A 20,806-nucleotide genomic window follows, 5' to 3' on the forward strand; every position below is an offset into this window, starting at 1 on the left:
ATTTTTCTCAATTTGTTTCAATTCTTCAACCATGGAATCTATCCACTTCTCACTTTTGCTAGAATCATCAAACATTTTGGACTCTACTTTAGTCATGAGACATAAATCTACCTGCTCACCTTCCCGGGCTAATATCCTTCTAGTCTGCACACCTTCATTCCTATCTCTTATGATTTGTTCTTCCGAATGATTCTTCTGCACATACCGATTGGGGATCTTGTTTGGTGCATCTTCTACTAGTCCATTGTTAGATTGTTCTTCATTTTCAACATCTGAATCATCAATGTAAGGAGTCGGTGTAGATTTTCCTCTATGATGGTATGATGAAAGAACAAGGATCCGATCAACTAATAAGAGGGGGCTAAATCAGTAGATAGAAAAACTGATATTAACTTCACCAATCTCAAAATCAAACTCTTAAAGTAAACTTAGAACTATCAATGCAATATCTTTGTCAAGATAAAATTGTTAAGCTAAATCGATTAACTATTACAATAGATAATAGTAAAAAACTAGAAACTCACAAACATCCAAATACTTTTACTAACATAAGTAAAACCTTCATTTCATATTATTTCTAGTTATCATGACTTATCAAAGTTGATTAAGTAGTTAAGCAAATCAGTCATATAAAACATAACCACAAAAACATTAACCACTTGAAATAATATTATTGACGTGGAAACCCAAATGGGAAAAACCATAGCGAGATGAAACTCACAAGATAACTATTTGAACTCTTCTGAAGTTTGCCCTATTAGGAGCCAAGCCTTTTAAAGCTTTACAAAAAGTTTTATTAAGAACAGATCCTGTTAGGGACCACCTGGTTAAGGGATTGACTATGATGCCTTGTTAGAAGCAATACCTTGTGAGGAGTAACCTTTGTAAATGATTTAGAATCCAATCTAATGGATCACCTTGTTAGAGGATTTGAATAACACCAAGCTTGTTAGATCTTACTTAGTTAGAGGATTTAACTACTGTAATTGTTAGAAAACAATAGGAGTTCGATGATCTATTTGAATAGAACTTCACTTGCTTGTTTAGATCCTTTTCATGCTCCTCTTTGCCTTTACTCAAACTGTAGATACATCATCTAGTTCAGCAACCACACACTCAATTCAACTTTTTCCAACTCTAAAAGTAAACAACTCATCAACCTTATAAACAAATCAATTAGGTCAGTAACACAACAAAAACCTAATTCTCTCATAGAGATTACAAACAAGTCCATTCAAGTATGACTGTTAGGTTACATAAAAATCTTTGCACATCATTCAAGAAAGCCTCGACTGCTCCTTGATCACCACTTCATCGAACTCAGTAACTCATCACGCGCTTTGGATTACATGCAATATACTTGTTCATTCCCTAGACAAAAAACATTAACTCAACGTGCCAAAAACTCTTCAAAAATTACTTCATATAATATGCATACATGTCATAATCATTACCACTCATCATCAGATCATAAACCAATATAACCAATTCACCAAACTCAATCGGTTAAGTTTTATCAAAACAATAGGTAGGGTTTACCAGTTCAACTCTCTAATACTTAGTAATACTGGTTCACTCCAGAACATTACCTACTGGTTATAGTTTCCTTCACTAACTCTTCCTACCGGTTACAAAACAACATTATAACAATATCATTACCAGTTTATTGACATCAATGACAACATAACATATAATTAATGCAATCTTCATGCAAATGCCAACAATCTCCCCCTTTGGCATTGATGGCAATACAAATATCAATACCATTGATTGATGTGATTGTAAGTAGGAATCCTGGTTTACATTTTACCATGTACTCTCCTTGTCTTCATCTTGTCTTCAGTTTGTCTTCAGTTACTAGTTGGTTGTACATCATGCCTCTGTCAATCATACAATTATTCTCCCCATAATCACATAGTTCTTCTTGCCCTTTGACAATAATCCCAAAGTGAAAGTAAAACATGTAATGTAAAACTTCACTGTTCAACATCAATAACCTACAACTTGATGCTCCCCTTGTAGAATAACTCCACTACTACATCAATCCTGTTGTAAAATTCTGCAAGTAGCTCTAGGATTGATGTACTCTACATCATTCTCAATTCACCTCATGAAGGGGTACAACCCCTAGATGACTTCTATGATAATCAAAAGTAGTCTTAGGCAAAGGTTTAGTAAGGATATCTGCAAGCTGCTCCTTGGTAGAAACATGCTCCAATTCAATATGCTTGGTTCGTGTGTGCAAGACAAGGTTCTTTGAAATATTTATGGCATTGGTATTATCACATGAGATCTTTATAGGTTCAATAAACTTCATCTTGAAACCTTCCAAAATCTGTCTCATCCAGATAGTCTATGTACAATTCATAATAGTAGCAAAGTACTCAGCTTCAGCAGTAGACTGTGAAATACAGCTCTTCTTTTTGCTCCTCCATGAAACAAGTCTTCCTCCTAGAAAGAATTATCCATCGGTTGTTCTTTTCCTATCATCAACATTACCCACCCAATCTGTATCTATGTACACCTTCAAGTCCAAGTTTCCTTCATATGGATACCATAATTCATAGTAAATAGTACCTTTCAAATATATGAATATCCTCTTGGTTTCTATCAAATGTGTTTCCTTCAGATTCTTCTGAAATCTAGCAGCTAGACCAACTACATGAGCTATATCCAGTTTGCTGTGAACAACATAGTGCAATTTTCCAATCATTGACCTGTACTCCTTCTCATCAATAGATGTGGCCTCATCTTCCTTAGACAACTTACAACCTGTAACCATTGTTTTCCCAACTTGTTTACAGTCACTCATACCAAATGTCTTTAATACCTCTTTCACATACTTAGACTGTGTGATGAAAATACCACTCTTCATTTGTTGTATTTGCAAACCTATGAAATTTTTTATCTCTACCACTAGAGACATTTCAAACTCACTTTTCATTTCATTTGAAAAGTCATTTCTTGTGTCATCATTCTCTCCAAATATGATATCATCCACAAACACTTCACTAACCAGTATTTTATCTCCTTCAGATTTGAGATATATGTTGCTATCTTCATTGTTTCTCTAAAAACCTATCTTCATCAGGTGTGAATAAAGTCTTTCATACCATGCTCTTGGTGCTCGCTTTAATCCATATAATGCCTTATGAAACTTACATACCATATCCTTCTTATCAATTAAAGCATAACCATCTAGTTTCTCAATGTATACTTCTTCTAGTATTCCATTCAAAAATGCAGATTTCACATCCATCTGATATACTTTGAATCCTTTATGAGTTGCAAAAGCCAGTAAAGTTCTGACACCTTCCAATCTAGCCACTGGTGCAAAATTCTCACCATAATCTTCTCCTTCTTGTGCATAACCTTTTCAAACCAATCTATCTTTTTTGTGAACTACAACACCATCTTCATTCAGTTTGTTCCTGAAAATCCACTTAGTACCTATTACATTTATATTCACCAGTCAGGGTACTAGTGTTGGAAATATGGAGGAATTGATTTGTTGGCAATTGATACTCATTCGATTCATATGTTGTCATTGATGGAAACAAGATTTTATTAAAGGCATATACCGACATTGGAGTATTTAGGGTCATCACCGGCACCGGCACAGGCACTGGCATCCATCACTTCAATGAAGCCGACATCAGTCTAGATCTGAAAGGTTTTATTTGTAAAATAATTTTGTAATTATTATGTAAGGCCGACATTGAATATCTTTTGTATTGTAATCCAACATAAGGCATACTATTTGTAAAAGATATATAAGTTAGTTTGTTAAGTCATTTTGAAATAGGACAAGGTATATGACACGGTAGTAGAACTGTGTAATGCGAAGGATATGTATGTAGGTCATTTGTATGCAAATGTAATATCATGCAATGATTAGTAGATGGTTTGTAAAGCATTCTTGGAGGAAAGGAGATACCGGGAGAAGGATTCAAGGTTTATGAACCAGTACAGAACAAAGCTTTAACCAAAACTCTTTTTGGCATTACAGATGCATTTTGTGAGTTCACCTGTACTGTTTTATCTTAACAAAAGCTTGTAGTTAGTGAGACTCTTTTGTGTTGAGCAGTGTGCTCTAGGCAGTGTGCCTTCCTGCATGTGCAGGCCCCCATGCTATGTAATATCTTTCATATGGCTAGTGAATTGATATTGTGGGTCACAAATCCCACCATGGTTTTTCCTCTTTGAGGTTTTCCACGTATAGATTCAATGTGTTATGGTGTTCACTCATGTGGTTGGTTTATTTGCTTCATGTTATATGTTTCTTCATTTACTGGTTTATATGTGTATATTATAAAAAGTTAAAATCTTGTATTATAGGTAGAACACTGATTCACACCCCCCCTCTCAGTGTTCTTGGATTCATTGTATTCCAACAATTGGTATCAGAGCTTGGTACATCAGAGGAAGTTTAAAAGCTTGAGGAAGATCCTGAAACTGAAATAATTGAACATGGCTATGGAGAAGAAACTTGAGATGGCACTTGAGGATTATGATGCTGAAAGGATGAAGAACTTGAAATTGCAAGATGAATTGAATTCTACTAATGAATTCATTCTTGTTCTGCAAGAAAGGTTATCATCAACTCAAGCTAAGAGAAAGGAACTTTTGCAAAATTAGGATGATGAAGAGAAAAATGCACTTAAGGAACAATGTCAGAAGCTGAGTCAAGCAAACATGCTCATGAAGAATGAAATGCAAGACCTGACTATGAGGTTATCAAAATATATTGAGGATGGAAAGAAGAAGGAAGAAAATCTTGCTATATCTCTGAAGAACAAATTTGAAGAATGTGGCATATTGACTCATGAGAATAATCTATTTAGAACTGATTTGGTAAAACCTGGAATAATGAACAAGAACTTGAAAGACAACTAATAACTTTAAGAGATTGTCTAACTATTGCAGGTCAGTATAAAGAAAAATTCAGGATTAGTGTTGCATAGTTGGATGATTTATTGAAAAGACAAAGGCAGAGTGAAGATTCTAGAGGACTTGGATTTGTACAAGTTGAAAGCTTCGATACTGCAAATGAAGATTAGACAACTGGTATGCAGAACTCATCAGACCAGAGGAAACTAGTAAGGCAATCTAATGCTTACAAATTCAATGGTAGATGCTTTGTTTGAACAAATTTGGGCATATGGCTAGACAATGTACAAATAGAGTGAATCAAAACTACAATTCAGTTCCCGGTCAATGCACAAATTGCAAGAAATATGGTCATAAGTCAGAAGATTGCAGAATGAATTTTAAGTGTCATACATGTGGAAAGTTTGGTCATTTGGCTAATCAATGTAGGTCAAGGAATGACACCAGATATGTCAAAGCAATTCAAAAGAACAATGTTACATGTTATGCATTCAACAAAGTAGGTCATATTGCTAAGTACTGCAGAAGCAAGACTACACCGGTTAGCAATGATAAAGAAAATAAGAAAGGAAAGTAGAAGGTGGATGAAATACAACAAGATCACACCAAGAGATGGGTTAGAAAACATGGAGAACCAAGTGGAGATGTAACTACACCGGTAACTGCACCATTAACTCCATCGGTAGAATAGAGTATTCCTACACCAATAGGAAATTCAACTGGTAACTGAGGCATAAGCCTTAGGCATTGGCAAATTTATTGCAAATATTGCATATTCCCCGGAAGAGATATGGAAGAGATCTGGAGAGTGGTATCAATCATTGATGGAGGTTTATCCGGCATAAAACTGTGAAACCAGCATCTGGTAGGGTACATCGCTAAACATTTATGATAGTGATGAATTAGGGTTTACTCGCTGACAAAAAGGGAAAATGGACTCATTTTCACTCACCCAGCACTTGAGAAAACTAGAGTGAAGAAAAGGTGAATCATAGGTGATCAAGAGCAAGCAAAGGCATTCCAAAGATTTCTAGCAGTCATTTGAGAAGTAATCAAAACCCTTCAACTGGCGACTGTTTTCCAAGTATTTATTTGAAATGGCATCTGGATCATCATCTCTTCTAATTTCATTGTGTCCCACTATTATTGAGGTCAAGGATAGGCTTAGGCCTATTTTCAAGGAAGTTCCCCAAATTTCTATGAAGGAAGACTCTACTGGCGCATTTTTGAGGGTTCTTGATGGCATGGTTTATGTGGAAGATGTCAGGGCCTATATTCACTGCACATTGGAGGATTTAGGCACTAAGGAAATAAAGAGAATGTATCAATCTGTGATACTAGGTAGCTCTGGTATAATCAAACTAGAATATCAAATTATTGAAGATCTAGGGTTAACTAGAATCATGTACATAATGGAAATTAAGGATGAAGTAATCAAATATGTTCTGAGTAGGGTCCATAATGAATTCATCTACCTAGACCGGCCCCAAATGATCACCAAAGAAGCTATTTAGGTGGTCACCGGCTTACCCAAAGTTGGACAGGAACCAGGAAAGAAGATCTCCAATACTGTGGCTAAGAAGCTTGCCAACGCAACCCATGATGGAAGATCAATGAGGGTTAGCACCATCAAAGACACACATGTGAAAATTTCCAGCATGATCATCGGCTATAAGGTAACTCAATCAAGTTGATTGAACTCTGTTGCCAGTTCTTGTATCCATGTTGTACACCAAATGATAAAGAATAATAAAAAGTATGATTTGTGTGAATGGTTGAGGAGTGAATTAATGATTAATCTTGGCAAGATCAAATGTGTTAAGAAAGGAGCTTTCCGGTTTAGCAATCTTATTGTTTTTTTGATGTTATACTTCATGAATGAGCTACTGAGTTTGGGAAAGAAGCGTTGGGCTCATGACATACCGGTAGGTATGTGTATCAAAGATGCAATCACCGATATTGGTAGTAATAGGGATGAGAAGCTCTAGAGCTACTTCAAAACTTTTTAGGAGAACATGATATTGAGGGAGAGAATTTCCAAACACATTGTGGAGAAATACTCCATTGATATTTGCTTCATGGTAAAAACAAATGAGACACCGATGGAAGCAGTGGAACCTAGAACTATATGGGTCACTGAACTAGGTTATGAAGTAGATGATAGTATCTTGGAGTTATATGCTAAAATGTTGATTGATACTCCTTTGGATGAAAAGGCTAAACAATTTGGCACTGCAGAGGAGAAGGATCTTGAGGTTAAGATTGGTTTCAACAAGAAAAGAAGAGAAAAGAAGATAGACAAAATGTTTGTATTTGTTCAAGATGTAATTAATAGGATAGATACCAAACTAGGTTTTGGATCTAAATCGGTAGATCAAGCGGTAGCAAAAAGTGCTCCTGAGGTGAAGAGGCCTAAGACTTTCATTTCTTCTATCACTTCTAACTCTGATCTTGAGGATAATCAACCTGTTGCATTCAGAAGGGTACAGAGGAAGAAAGTTGACAAGCCTCTAGTAGAAGAGAAGAAGGTGGAACCAAGGAGGAAGCTAGTAAGAAAGGTAACAATTGCATCCACGCATCTGGAAAAGAAGAGACAACTTGCTCCATCCACTCATGTAACCCCCAACAAGAAGAAAAAGAGTGATGAAGCATCTGAGTCTAGTAAAATGACTTGTGCACAATTGATTGATGAGGTAACTAAAGATGGAATGTTGAAAAATGTGTCAAATTTTTATCAATATTTAAATGATAATGAGAAAAATGAAATAGAAGAAGCAATCTTGTTATATTTAGACATATATAAAAAGGCATTGGTAGAGATTTTGAATGAAATTCCCCTATCATTGTATAATAAGTTAGATGCAATCAAGAGGGATAGAGAAATTAAAGAAGTTGAAATTTTGAATATGTGTGGTTCTATAAATAATGAGGAAATGAAAAGGTGTATAGATGTTGCAAATAGAACAGTCTTTAGCAGCAAAACCCGACAAATAGGCCTAATCATGGGTAGAGTCAATGAGATAGTAAATGAGACCAGAGATGGTTGCACCAAATTCTTCCAAAAGAATCCTAATTTTCTCACTTCTCAAGAAGAATTTGCTAAGGCAACAACTCCCGCCATTCTGGACAAATCTAAAGGGAAAGACATTTTGTGAAGTTCAGATCAAATTTTGAGTGAACCGACAGATAAACCCAAAACTGATGAGAATGTACAGACTAAACCGGTAGAGACTACATTTGTATAGTCTGAGCAAGGCAATGTACATGTTATAAATAATATTGTGGATAACACTCCACCAGCAGTAAAAGATACTACACCAAGTGGTGAAGCCACTGGTGCAATAGAGGAGGAGAAAAGAGATACACCGGGAGAGTATAAGGAAGAAAAGAAAAAGGAGACTGAACCGGCAGTTGATTCTCCTACAAAACTTTTGGCAATTGACACTTCTCAAGTTGAGAAGAAATCAATCACAAAGATGAGTTCCACAAAGCTAATGATGATGGCTACTCAAAAGCTAATGAAGGAAGGATCTGCAGACAAAGGAATAATAGATCAATCAATAACAATTACATAGATTGATTCATGATTGTATGATTGAAAATGAAGCAAGCCCTTCCGACAAGCTAAGGTATTAACAAAATACATATCTAAAAACTTTCAATCATTGCAGCAAATTTCTGACAAGAAAGCACTTGAAAGATTTACTATGGCCAAGAAAGTCATTTTTGACCAGATTATTGAGACAAAGAAAAGGTTGAAGAGAAACTTGTACTTATTGAAAATTCTTTGAAATAGTGTACTAACATCTACAGGATTTGTTGTAATATAGAAATTCTTACAACAAATGTACATAAGAGGTTAAAGGAATTACATGAAAAGATTGCTAATATTGCTAATTATTTTGATGGACTAACTTCACTTACAACTTCCATTGATGGACAAATTTTGACCTTGGAGAACCAAGTTTTTTATTTTGAAAAGGAAAGAGATAAGATCATTTGGAGAGAAAGGAGTCTTAGAGGTTTGGTGAGTCCAAGATTGGATTCACTTGGTCTACATAAGAGGGAATGTATGGATATGCTTCTGAATCCCACATCGACAGAAGTCATTGAGAAAGAAACACTAGCATATTTACTAAATGGACTTGTATCCATATTTGAAACATTCAAAACTGGCTGGGATACTTATGTACAGTTGCTAGAGAAAGCTTATCCAAAAATTTTGAGATTGGTCAAGCTCCGGTAAAGTAATCTATAATTATTCTTCCAATTCTTTCACTGGTCTTTGGCATTGATGCCAAAAGGGGAGTGTATATTATGTGAAAAATATGTAAATAATCCTAGGGGAGGATATCGATAGAGTCAATCAGCTCAGGGGGAGCATGTTTCATATTTTACTTGAACCGACAGGGAATGCATTTTTCACATGAGTGTTGTCATCTGTGCCAAAGGGGGAGATTGCTGACAATTGACACTCACTAGTTTCATATTTTATCATTGATGGCAACAAGATTCTATTAAAGGTATATACTGACATTTGGAGGCATACACCGACGGATATCGACATTGGAGTACTCAGGGTCATCACTGACACCGGCATCCAACACTTTAATGAAGCTGACATCAGTCTGGATTCGAAAGGTTTTATTTGTAAAACCATTTTGTAATTATTGTGTAAGGCTGACACTGAATATCTTTTGTATTGTAAGCCGACATAAGGCATATTGTTTGTAAAAGGCATATAAGTCAGTTTGTTAGGTCATTTTGAAATAGGACAAGGTATATGACAAGGTAGTAGAACTGTGTAATGTGAAGGATATGTATGTAGGTCATTTGTATGCGAATGTAATATCATACAATAATTAGTAGATGGTTTGTAAATAATTCTTGGAGGAAAGGAGATACTAGTAGAAGGATTCAAGGTTTATGAAACGGTATAGAACGGAGCTTTAATCGGAACTCTTTTTGGCATTGCAGATGCATTTTGTGAGTTCACCTATACTATTTTATCTCAGCAGAATATTGTAGTAATTGAGACTCTTTTGTGTTCAACAGTGTGCTCTAGGCAGTGTGCCTTCCTGCATGTGCAAACCCCATGCTATCTAATATCTTTCATATGACCAGTGAATTGATATTGTGGGTCACATATCCCACCATGGTTTTTTCTCTTTGAGGTTTTCCACATATAAATTCAATGTGTTATGGTGATCATTCATGTGGCTGGTTTATTTCCTTCATGTTATATGTTTCTTAATTTATCGGTTATATGTGTATGTTATAAAAAGTTAAAATATTGTATTACCGACAAAACACGGATTCATCCCCACCTCTCAGTGTTCTTGGATTCATTTTATTCCAATATGATTATGTGTTGCATTGATGTTTTGTCATTCATGCCAACACTATCTATTATGGTTAGTTACTGGCATATAGGTTTTAGTTACCGGTAGAAGATCTTGTCTTACCGGTAAGGGTTTAAGGTTTAACTGGCAAAGCTTTCACCGAGAAACCTTGACAGAATGCTAAGTGGTGTTGATGCGGCTTCTAGATGGAATTCAGGATGTAGAAGGTGATCCTTGATCATGCCTCAACTGATTGGAGACATTGCTTTGGCATGGTGGACCCAAATTAGGTCCAATGTCTATCTAGGTTATGGATCGGTATCATGATAACGTGTTCTATACATGTTACCGAGATATTTTATGGATTGTTTAATGTTTTTTTGGTCTTAAGCCGACATGGAATATCATTGTAATATGGATGTATGTAATGATCTTATTGTAATATCTTTTCGGTGGCTGACCTAACTAGTTTAGGCCTTAGGGTTTGTATAAATTGATGTAAGATCTCATTGTAGATCATGTGTCGTGGTCATGGAATGAAATATCATATGCAAAGGAGATTTGGTCGATCATAGGTGATCGAATTGGGTTTAAGTAAGAGGTCAAAGGCCTCCGGTATTGAGCCGAACCAGTACTGTAACTAGGCATGGTAGATGCTATCTCTAGCAGTTCATTCTTCTGGATTGTTGTCCAATTATCTTGAGGTGGCTATAACCTCTCTGTAGTCAATGAGACTCTTTTGTAATGAGCAGTACTCTCTAGGAAGCGTGCCTTCCTGCATGTACAGGCCCCTCATTGTATCACATACTTTCTGCGGAAGTAGCATTTGACTATGGGTAGGCTTCCCACCGTGGTTTTTCCCTTTATCGGGTTTTCCATGTACAAATCATGAAGTTATGTGGTATGGTTTTTATTCTTAAGTTTTATTGCTTATTGGTATCTGTTTCTGCTATTTCGGTATTCAATGCTTATGTGCTTTGGTTAAAGGTTATAAAGTGGTTTGATTGATATAATCTATTAACAACTAATTAACTCCCCCCCTTTGAATTATTCACCAGTTATCTTAACAATTGGTATCAGAGCTTTGGTCCTCTTTTGTAGAAGCTTAATCGCTTGAGGTAGATCCTATGGCAGCTAATACTTCAAATCCACTGGCAAATATTTTTAGAAGAGAAATCCTTAAGCTTGATGGAACAAATTATGGGATATGTAAAATCTGAATGGAGACTCATCTTAGATGTCTTGGTAAGGATATTTGGGAGATCACTAAGAAAGGATACACACCTTATGATCTAGCATCTGGCAATCCTGCTCCTGCAAACTTGGACAAGAATATTGAAAATGATTGCAGAGCTAGAGAAGCCCTCTTGTGTGCACTTACTGATCAGCAAATCATGTCGTTAACTAATAAATCATTGGAAATGGTTAAGTGGGATAAATTAAAAACTCTAAATGAAGGTGATCCTATGTCAAAATTGCTAAACTTGATGGTTACCGGGTAAGGTATGAGAACTGGAAGATGGAAGATAATGAAAGAATTGCTAAATTATTGGATAGAGTAAATGAGATTGTCATGGGAATTCAATGTTGTGGAGGATCTCTGAGTGAAGATGAAATAGTTTCCAAAGTCTTGAGCGCCCTTCCATCAGCTTACAAGAGGAAGATAACTACAATTAATGAATTGAGAAAAATGGCAAACAGTTCAGTTAATAGAGACATTCTGATTGGGAAATTATTTGCTTTTGAGCTTGAAGAATTTGGACTTTCTGGAGCTGCAAAGTCTAAACCTTTTTTTCATGCATCATCATCTACCGACAAAAGTGATTTGAAAGCCTTATTGTTGGTATTTTGATGTTGTTTAGTTGTGATTTCATTGATGTACACACACTTATTTTATGTACTGATAATATGTGTTGTATTGCTCACATCGGTATTATATACCATTAATGTTTAGTTTTTGTTTGTAGAAGACTATCGGCGTTTAGTAGAAAAAGCTTACTGATCAAGGCATGACCAAAGATATCAAGCAGTATGAAGACCTCAAGCGGAGTGAGAACCCCTAGTGGAGTCAATCTTTTTTATTAGAACACTATGTTCTAGTTTACCATTCTTTGTTCATCGATACACTGTGTTAAACCAGTAAAATTGTAAATGTGTGATGAGTTATTATCCACTGACACTTTAGCGGTGTTTTTGTTTCGTGTTACCAAATGTGTCTAGATGCTTTGAACTTAGGAAATTGTAATCCAATCTCATTGGACTGACATGAAATCAGTTTCCTATTTAAGGACATCATGTCTATGGTTTTAATATGATGAATGTATGTATGTGCATGTGTGTATATTGGAGAAAGAAGTTGTTATAGAAGCATCATGCGATAAAGATTAAACATGCAAAAGATAGAAGACTGAAGTAATGCTGGAATGCATTAACAGAGAGCTTTCAAGGATCTAATCAAGCATTTTGTGCTATTGTCTAGACCATTCACTTGTTGATTACTATTTTCTTCGACAACTCTGAAACCCTTAACCGAGTAGGCCCAACCAAGCCTTATGTAAAATCCTCTAACAAGGTGATTCAAAGTTGTGGATCTGAAATCCTTTAACATGGTAGTCTTTAATAGGACTTATCTCCTAACAGAGATCTAGATTCCTAATAGGATCTATTCTGGTGAAGAACATTGTAAGGCCTTAACCGGTCTGACCTTAACCGGTCTGGTTACTATTCTATAGATAGTTGATTTGTGATTTTTACTCAGCGTGGTTTTTCCCATTTGGGTTTCCAAGTCAAAATATCTTGTGTTATGGTGATTGTGCTTTAGTGGGTGAATGTTCTATTTGATATTTGGCTTATTTGTGTTTTAACTAGTTTATTGTTTAAACTACTTTACCGGTCTGTTGTAAAATTGCTTAAAAGTTGGGTTAAGTTTTTGGGAATACTAATTCACCCCCCCTCTTAGTATTCATCAATTGGTATCAGAGCCAACCTTTCTCTAAGTCTAACCACTTGAAAGGAGATATGGGGGAATACAACTTGAGGGAACTCACTCACCATTTGGTTGAATCTGAGAGAGCCTATGATGAACTTAAGGTCAAGTATAAAGCCGCTTTAGCCAAAAGAAGAGAGCTTGCTGAACAAATGATAGAAATCACTAAAAATAGCTCTTCTGATGAAGCAAACATGGATGCCCTAGTCCAAGATGTGGATAAACTGAATGAGTCCAAAACTAATCTAAGGAGGGAGCTAGAAGGACTGACTATCAGGATGAGTCAGGAGCTAGAAAATAGAAGAAAAGCTGAAGATCTAGTGAAGGAAAAGGAGCATGAGATCTCTAAGTTGAAACAAGAGATTGGTACCATCACCACTTATCTGCAAGAGGGTAAGGAAGAGAAAGAAGAAATGCAAGCAGACCTCAATGCAGCCATTTCTCAGAATGAAACCTTGATGAAAACCAATGATGCTCTTTCCAAGGAACTTGCTAAGAGAAAGGAGATACTTGCAAAGTTCAACCAGAGTGCTGTGAAGTTGGACCAAAAGATGGAAATAATGAAGCCATCAAAGGATACCTCTAGAATTGGATTATTTGCATATGAGGAAGGTGAAACCTCTGGAACCAAGATTGGTGCACCAAAGGAGAAATTGACACCTAAGATCAACCAAAGAAAAGGTAAGCAAAATTTCAAACCTATATGCTTTAACTGTCTTAAGGAAGGATATACTGCCAATCTATGTAGGAGCAAGGCTTCTAACAATTTCCCTTACATACAAAATAATGTGCATAACCACAAGGCTAGAACTAGTAGATTTAATGGTCATTGCTATGCATGCGACAAGTTTGGGCATAGATCTTTTGAGTGCAGATCAGTTATGAACAACCCTGGAAGCTATGCACCAAGATCTAAAGGAGTTGTCTTAGAATCTCCTATGAACTGGAAACCAAATCAATACATCACCTATGACCACTGGTCAAATGTTTATGGAGTGGTAAATAGTTGGAGAACAACTTGTTTGATCTGTCGTGGTAGCGGTCACACTGCTGCAATAGGAGGAAGAATGGAAATGTGAACATTGGACCATGGAGAGCACCTAGTATGGTATGTTATCATTGTCACAAACCAGGACATATTGCCAGAACATGCAGACTAAAAAAGAAGCCATTAGGAGACATACCGATCAACCCAAAAGGAAAGGTCAATGTTGAAGTTGTTCAGGAAGATATGAATAAAACCTAGGAGGAGAAATCTGAAGAGGAGCCACATGATGTACCAGTTTCTGCACCCAGTGTGGAGACCTCTGAACTGATAAATTAAGCTTTGAAAAGCTTAAGGGGGAACATATCGCTAACAATATTTTGGACCCCTGGTGTGTATCGGTAAAGTGTTTTATTGGTATCGGTTACCTGTCATCTGACAGAAGAATTGAAGTGGTAAAGTTAGGGTTTGTACCCTATCGATGATGCATTTATTGTGGTAGGTAGGAACATGTTTAAAAGTGACTCTTGTCATCATTTTTACTTACCTATTTTCAAAGGAATTTTTTTTAGCCTGAGCAGCAAAACAAGAGCAATTCATCTTGCATTCAAAAGAATCAAGGAAGAAATATTTCACAAGATCCAACAAACATTTCAAGCTATTCAGAGTGGAGGGCAGAGTGGTAAAACAAGCTTTTGGAGAGGTGTGTTGTGTTCAACATCGGCGAACCCTAGTTTGGAGTGAAAAGGCAATCTTTGTTGAAATACTCTTGTCATTCAAAATTATTTAGTCATGGCATGTACATCCAAAATCCCTTCTAGTTCTATCGAACCTGAGGAATCATCCGAGTTTCTTAGAAAGAAGGTGAAATATAATGCCCTATCTCAAATTCCCACCATAGTCATTATCGCAGGGGATGTTTCAGGATACATTGACTTAAAACTGGAAGACTTAGGGTCTCTAGTGATTCACTCCTAGTTGAGTTTGTTCTTTGGAGATGATAAAAAGATCAAACCAGAGTATAGCGTGATTGAGAAGATGAAATTACACAATGCAGTATATTTTCTCAAGGAATTTATAGAAGATCACATAAGGATCATTCTAAGTAGGGTTCATGGCAACAAGATGTATCTTGAGTGAACCCATGATATTACACTAGAGGCAATCCATGTCGTGACTAGTTTCTGCAATGCTGGAGGGGTCCTTGTTCTTCACAAGATCACCAAAACCAAAGTGACAGAGCTCACCAGTTCTGTGAGCGACCAACGAGCAATGACTATAAATACCATAAAAGATGATTTGGTGAAATATGTGTGCATGGTGATCAGGTATAGAGTATTCTATGCTAGTAGAATGAATTATGTTCCTACAGCTGTGATGCATGCTGCTTACAGGATGATCAAGGAAGATGCAGAATACGACTTATATACCTACATGCAAAAATAACTCATGGAGAATCTGAAGTCCATCAAAGAAGACAAGACACTGAGGTTTAAGTTCGGTCAATTGCTTGTCAGTTTTTTTTTCTATTTTCAAGGGTATTTTCTAGGAGTTGGTGATGTTCAATGGTCAACTGACCTACTGGTTTCAAGACAAATAAAGGAGAGTCTGCAAGCAATAGGATCTTCTTATCCAGAGACTCTGAACAAGTATTTTGATGAGTTCAGACTAAAGATGAACCAGAGAATGAGAATATCAGATGATTTGATTAAAAAGTATGAAGATGGTATCTATTTTAGAATCAAAGTGGATCACTGCATAATGGAAGCAGTTGAGCCCAGAGAAGATGAATTTGAGCCTATGGGCTATGAAGTGGTAAATGATATACTCATAGGGTATGCCTCTACCCTACTTGCTTCACCACTAGATCCAAAGAAAAAGAGGACTAGTACTTACTCAAAGAGGATAAAATCTATTGAAGTACCAAAGCAGAAGAAGAGGAAAGTTGTGCCATCGGCATTGACACTAGTTACATCTGCTGCAAGTCCTAAAGTTACCAAGAGGTCACCAACCAAAAAGAAACCAGAGGCCATTTAGCCAAAGGTATTTGAAAGGAAGAGAAAAGCCAGGAATAACACACTAAATTTGGATGACACTGAACCGGAGGTAGACATGAAGAAGATAAGGCAACCAAGTAAGAAGATGAAGAAAACTGATAATGTACCAACAACTTCTGCACCAGTAAGTATACATATTGCTTCTGACCAGCCTATGACACATTTTCAAAGAATTATGAGAAATATTGAAAGAAAAGTTCTTGATGATCTAAAAGATTGTTTTGATGATCTTAGCGATGGTGAAAAGGAAGAAGTAGAGCTAGAGGTCATTAAATATTTGTGTAAAAATGATCGATCACCAACCGATATTAAGTCTATTATTTCTAGTTCTTTATATGATTCTTTGGATAACAAATGGCACATTGTCATAGAAAACAAACAAGTAATTAGGGAAGACATTTTTGTCCAATATCTTCCTAATGCTTCTAATTCATAATTGTTCGAGATTCTTAATCGGTACAAAGGTACCTTTTTCTTGAGAAGGAGAAGACTTTAGTTACTTGGATGCAAAGCCTCTGAAGTAGAAAAGGACACCCATTTGTGAGCTAAAGAAGCTATCAAAATGGAACAGGGAGCCAAAGAAAATTGGCAGGTTGAGAAAGAGCCTAAACTATCTACATCTAAACTAGATGAAACCTTTGATAATCTGGGTGAGAGAGTAACTGAACAAAATGACCCCATTGATGTTGATGCACTAGATGTTGAGGACACCAATCTAGAGAAGGAGAAAGCTAAAGAGAAGAGAGTGGAGAAAGAAAAAGATGAGAAAGTGGAGAAAGAGAAACAAGAGAAAGAGAAACAAGAAAAAGAAAAAGCAGAGAAAGAGAAACAGGTAAAAGAGAAAGCGGAAGGAAAAGATAGAAAAAGAGCAAGTGGAGAAAGAAAAACAAAAGAAAGAGCAAGAGGAGAAAGCAAGACAAGAGAAAGAGAGAGCTAAGAAGGAAGAAGAGAAGAAGAAGGAAGAAGAAAAGAAGAAGGAAGAAGAGAAGAAGAAGGAAGAAGAGAGGAAGAAAGAAGAAGCAAAGAAGAGAGTGGAAGAGAAGAAAGAGAAGGCCGCCAAGGAAGCCTAGAAAAAAGAAGAATGAGAGAAGAAAAGAAAAGAGGAGATCAAGGCAAAGGAAGGAGAACAGACTCCTAAGGCAACCAGAGATCAAGCTAAACAAGTCGATCCCACTGGTCACACCGATTTGACTCTTTCCTATCTTACTCAATCGGTTGATGAAAATGAGTTACTGAGGAGTATTCAACTAGCTCAAGTTAGATTGGAAGAACTGAGGAAAAACAAAGAACTGGATGTCATTCAATTTGTTGTTGACACTCTTTCCAATCTAATCCCCAGTACTAAACTTCCCAGTACCAATTCCTCATTGGCCAAGTTAAAACTTCTTTTCACAGTAGTGGATGATCAAGTACAATGTTTGGAATATGTTGTCCAAGCCACTACAAAGAAAATCCATGAGAAGGCACTCAAAGCTGCATTGGTGAAACAATTTAATGAAGACAAAGACAAGCTGATCCACCAGAGGGATGATATTTGTTTGGAAATAGTTGAAGGCCATAAACTATTGAGCAAAATCTACCAGCCACATATATTGTGTGATGATGCTTTGAAGAAAAAGAGTCAATTCCAATCGAAGTTAAAGCAGTATATAGGTAATTTCAAATTGCCATATGATTCATTCACAGTGTATGGACAAACTGTTCACACTCACCATCAGCAGATTGTAAAGATTGAATTAGAGATCTGCAAGCAGACACAAGATCTACAGGAGCTCCAGTTGCTTCTATTACCAAAGTTGCAGGTTCTTCAAAAGTGTTTTCTGAACATGGTGGCTATTATTGTTACATGGAAATTGAGCACCATTGATGCCATGGAGGAATTATCTTTCCAGATAAAGACTCAGAGTGAAATTGTTGCCACACTCCTAGATACCTAGTCAACAGACATGAAGGATTTTCTGAAAAACTTTAAATCTATTTTTGAGAAGTTTTACTCTTTATTGTCATGAACACATACTTTTTTTTTATGCAATATGATCAGGAGAGTGGTAAACCTACTATGTTCTATATTACTTTGTCATTGTTGGCAAAGGGGGAGTAGTATTCATGAAAATTTTATGGGGAGTAGCATTGAATTTGTACTAATTTTTGGCAAAGGGAGTAGTGTATATGCCTAGGGGGAGTAAATTTTGATTACGACATCATTTTGTTTTGTAAGCACTTAGATGTCAAATTTTCCTAAGTGTTGCCATCAATGCCAAAGGGGGAGATTGTTGGTATTTTGATGTTGTTTAGTTGTGATTATCATTAATGGACACACACTTATTTTATGTACCAGTAATATGTGTTATATTGCTCACACTAGTATTATATACCATTAAATGTTTAGTCTTTGTTTGTAGAAGACTATCAATATTTTTCTGAAAATGCTTACCGATCAAGGCATGACCGAAGACATCAAGCGATATGAAGAACTCAAGAAAAACAAGAACCCCTAGTGGCAGTCAATCATTTTGATTGGAACACTATGTTCCAGTTTACCAATCTTTGTTCATCAGTACACTGTGTTAAACCGGTAAAATTGTAGATGTGTGATGAGTTATCATCCACCGACACTTTTGCGGTGTTTTTGTGTTGTGTTACCAAATGTGTCTAGATTCTTTGAACCTAGGAAATTGTAATCCAATCTCATTGGACCAAAATTCAATGGTGCAAGAGCACCTAGTTGAGTAAAACTCCCATTTTTGAGTATTTAATGCTTTCTTGTTTGTAATGTCTTGTGTTAGGTTGATAGTGTTGTTTTAGGTTGTTATGTGTTATGTTTATGTTGGCATTTTTTATGATTATGTTGTGATTGTCATTGATGGATACACACTTGCTATGAGATCACTTTTTGTATGTATGAGTTATTCTCAACCGATATTTGTTTCAAACCAGTATTATGTTATAGTTTTTAGACTATCGGTGTCTTGCAGAAAGTATTTACAAATCTCAAGTGGCATGAGGATCTCAAGCGGTTCGAGGATCTCAAGCAGAATGAAGCAAAGGAACTAGAAGCAGCAGTTATCATTTTCCCAGTCTTCATTTCTATCAACCGGTAATCTATTTAATAGTTAAATCGGTATTACTCTGAGTTACCAACCGGTAATCGGTAAAGTTGTATAAACTGGTAATACTCTGTGATGAGTTACCAACCGGTATATCTTTGTGATGAGTTACCATCCACCAATACTTTGATGGTGATTTTGTGCCATGTTACCAAATGTGCCTAGATACAATGAACCAAGGAACTTGTAATGTAATCCTATTGGACCGACATGAAATTGGATTCCTTTTAAGGACATCATGTCTAGGGTTTTAGTATGTGTATAGTTGTTAGGGTTTATGGTGGTTGATGAGTTCTTGTATGTACCATCTTAACAGAAAAGATCAAGTCTGTATGCTGTAACAGAGTGTGGATTTACTGAAGACTGAAGTAATGCTGAAATGCATTAGCAATGAGCTATCATGGATCTAACCAAGCAGATTGTGCTATTTGCTAGATCATTCACTTGTTGATTACTCACATCTTTGACAAGTTAGAAACCCTTAACTGGGTAGTCCCAGAAAAGCCTTTGTAAATCCTCTAACAAGGTGATTCACATATGTGGATCTAAAATCCTCTCACAAGGTAGTCTTTAATTAGACTTATCTCCTAACAGAGATTGAGATTCCTAATAGGATTTGTCCTGGTAAAGAAAATTGTATGACCTTAACCGGTCTTGTTACTATTCTATAGATAGTTACTTGTGAGTAAAACTCACCGTGGTTTTTCCCATTTAGGTTTCCACATCAAAATCTCATGTTATGATGATTGTGCTTCTTTGGGTGAATGCCTTACTTGTTGTTTGGTTTACATTTGTGTTAACCAGTTTGTTAGTTAAATTGTTATACCAGTTTACTGCTAGACTAATAAAGTGTTTGAGTTCAGTAATTTTTTGTATACTAATTCACCCCCCCTCTTAGTATTCATCAATTGGTATCAGAGCCAACCTTTCTATAAGTCTAACCACTTGGAAAGAGATATGGGGGAATACACTATGAGGGAACTTACTCATCAGCTCACTCAGACTGAGCAAGCCTATGATGAACTTAAAGTCAAATTTAAGGCCTCTCAAGCAAAAAGAAGAGAGTGTGCTAAAAAATTGATGCAGCTAACTGAAAGCAGTTCTTCTGATGAAGTGGACTTGGAAGCCCTAGTTCAAGAAGTTGAAAAGTTGAATGAGTCCAATCCCAACCTAAGAAGGGAACTTAAAGGACTAACTATCAGAATGTGTCAAGAGCTTGAGAACTAGAGGAAAACTGAAGATCTGGTAAAAGACAAAGATCATGAGATCTCCAAGTTGAAGAAAGAGATCAGTGCACTTACTGCTCATCTTCATGAAAATAAAATGGAAAAGGAAGAAATGCAAGGTGAACTACACATGGCCATTTTTGAGAATGCAACCTTGAAGGAATCCAAGGTTGCTATTACCAAAGAACTTACTGAGTCAAAGGAAATACTTGC

Source organism: Cryptomeria japonica, chromosome 10, assembly GCF_030272615.1.
Source record: "Cryptomeria japonica chromosome 10, Sugi_1.0, whole genome shotgun sequence".
NCBI classification, from domain to species: domain Eukaryota; kingdom Viridiplantae; phylum Streptophyta; class Pinopsida; order Cupressales; family Cupressaceae; genus Cryptomeria; species Cryptomeria japonica.